The sequence below is a fragment of the Polistes canadensis genome, unplaced genomic scaffold (assembly GCF_001313835.1).
Source record: "Polistes canadensis isolate GaletaPanama2010 unplaced genomic scaffold, ASM131383v1 scaffold_446, whole genome shotgun sequence".
NCBI lineage: Eukaryota > Metazoa > Arthropoda > Insecta > Hymenoptera > Vespidae > Polistes > Polistes canadensis.
In genome coordinates this window covers 60,785-63,564 of record NW_014569993.1, presented here as the reverse complement: position 1 = coordinate 63,564, position 2,780 = coordinate 60,785, and the positions used below count along the sequence as shown (strand labels likewise).

General features: G+C 29.2%; 1 protein-coding gene across 4 annotated transcripts in view; it reads right to left on the bottom strand.

The window, feature by feature from the left end:
• The window catches only part of LOC106792478, an 11,264-nt gene extending 9,596 nt beyond the window's left edge, over positions 1-1,668 (bottom strand). For all 4 annotated transcript variants that reach the window (XR_001382300.1, XR_001382299.1, XM_014758913.1 and 1 more), the window contains exon 1: positions 1,585-1,668. The gene's annotated coding sequence lies outside the window, so the exon portion shown is untranslated. The remainder of the gene's footprint in view (positions 1-1,584) is intronic.
• Between the last annotated feature and the right edge of the window lie 1,112 nt (positions 1,669-2,780).

Sequence of the window (2,780 nt, the reverse complement as noted above, 5' to 3'; positions counted from 1 at the left end):
ATTTTCTCGCTTATTTTTGCAAATACGAAGATACACCTTAAATCACTTTTTATGTATGTTTCAATTCTCTACAACTTTTGTTTAAAACTTTTTTTGAATAAATGCCTAGATTCTAAGATATGGCCACTTTTTATCCTTTTTTACCCTTTTTCTCAAAGATCTCCTGATCCAATTGCAAAAAAATTAGCACCAATCGATTCAGCGCCGTCGAATTACCATTAGATCAAGTTTTCCAAGCTAGCTAAATTTACCAAGTTTTCCTTTATTGACTGGAGTAATAATAAAAATTAAGAAATGTAAAAAGAATTAGTATAACTTAAGGATAGAAAAACTTATTGAATTTAATTTTATTTATGAATTAATATTATGTCTAGACAAAAAATAAATTCCACGTTTTTAGAATATCCTTTCCTGTGTATCTTGAATTATTTTTATGTGTAGATATGAAATTCTTCTTTTTCAAATATGTATTCAATTTCATACAGAGAAAAATATTTAGGAGACAACAAATCTTTAATTTAAAATTTCCAAAAATACATAATTTGTTGACTAAATAATAATAGTTTCTGTTAAAATGAATTATGGTTTTTCTTTTAATCAAGGTACACTATTTTTGGCAATGAATAAAAAGATGGCGTGCCATAAACATCAAGATTCGATTCAAAAATGCCGCGCTTATACGCCGATATATATATAGATATACAGAACGCTCGACACTCGATCGTAAAAAAGAAAAATTCTCGCTTCTGAAGAAAAAATTAGAAAGAGAGAAATATCTGTTTCTTGTCTCACTCGCACTCGTATACATAACGCTCGACACTCGATGGCCAAGACGAAAAATTCTCGCTACAGCATGAAAAAATATCAGAAATATATAATACAGAACACTCAACAATCGATGGCCCAAACAAAAAGAATCGCTATCGCTTAAAGAAATATTATTCATTTCTTTTCTCACTCGCACTCGTATTCACGACCGAGAGACCCTAAGTTAACGTACACTAGTCTGCTCGCGTGTAAAGATCGTCGAAGAGGCGGGTTTGCTCCCTCTCTTACAATTACCTTTCACCTACATTTTCTCGCTTATTTTTGCAAATACGAAGAAACACTTTGAAATATTTTTAATGAATTTTCCAATTGTGCACAACTTTTGGTTGAAACTTTTTTCGATTAAATGCCTGGATTCTAAGATATAGTCATTTTTTACCCTTTTTTACCCTTTTTCTCAAAGATTTTGTGATCTAATTGCAAAAAAATTAACACCATTCGATTCAGCGTCTTCGAATTACCATTATATCAAGTTTTTTCACAACTATCAGAAAATCTGGTAGTTTGCCTTTTTTTGACAGGGCTATAACGTTTAACCAATAGTTTTCGCTTATTTTTGCAAATACGAAGATAAACTTTCCAACATTTTTTATGTATTTTTCCATTGTCTACAACTTTTGTTTGAAACTTTTTCCGATTAAATTTGTAGATTCTAAGATATGGTCACTTTTTACCCTTTTTTATCCTTTCTCTCAAATACTTTGTAATCCGATTGCAAAAAAATTAACACCATTCGATTCAATGTCGTCGAGTTACCTTTATATCAGAAGAAATGTAAGTTTGCCTCTTTTTTACTGGACTATATAGACAACTGCATCAACTGACTGATCAAGTAAAACTGAGACGTAGTGATCTTCCCTCGCCACTTATAAGGTATGCCCCACCATGGGCACCGGTGTGACCTTGGAGTGGTGGTTGCTGTCAAAATACACCCCTCTCCAAGATCTAGGAATCATGATAGGACACCGAACACGGTAGGCAGGAAGCTGTAAACAATCTTCCGATATTTGTCAACGGAGTAAGACTCCGTGATCACAAACATATATTCCTTATTTTTTGTAAAACCCATTGTCGGGTATCTTTATATTTATGCATCTCATCCGAATTTTCCGTTGCAATAAATTCTTTTAGGTGTCTCGACAATGATTAGAATATATGTCTTTGTAATTTGTTACTATATTGAAAAATAATATATTTTTAAATTAAAAAAATAAAATATTAACTGTAATTCAAGTGAGATAAATTTTCCTTTATTTACGTAAGATGGTAAAAAATGTCTTGCTTCAAATTTTTTGTAATATTTTAATTTTCTTTCCTGTATATAATGAAACATTAAGAAACGTAAAAAGAATTTGAATAACTTAAGGAAGAAAAACTTAAAAAAAAATAATTCCCCTACGAAGAACCGAACATTAACAACCGAGGCCGAGAAGCGAAGACGATACTACTTACGCTAGCACGCCACTTGACAAATATTCTATTCTTTTCCTCCAATTTTTATGACTACGAAGCTGAATAAAAATATATTACTGTTTTCTTATAACATAATAAAAATGAATTAAAATTATGTCTAGACAAAAAATAAATTCCACGTTTTTAGAATATCATTTCCTGTATATCTTGAATTAATTTTATGTGTAGATATAGAATTCTTCTTCTCCAAATATGTATTCAATTTGATACACAAATAAATATTTACGAGACAACATATCTTTAATATAAAATTGCCTAAATTACATGATTTCATAGGAAAAATTTTTAAATTATAAATTTCATCATAAAAAGAATACGTATTCAATTTGATTTACAAATAAATTTTTGTTAGTCACAAAATTTATATCAATTATTTATACAAATTATTTTTATGTCCAGATACAAAATAATTCATTTTTTTTACTCTTGATTAAATAATAATAGTTTTTGTTAAAATGAATTATTGTTTTTCTTTTAAT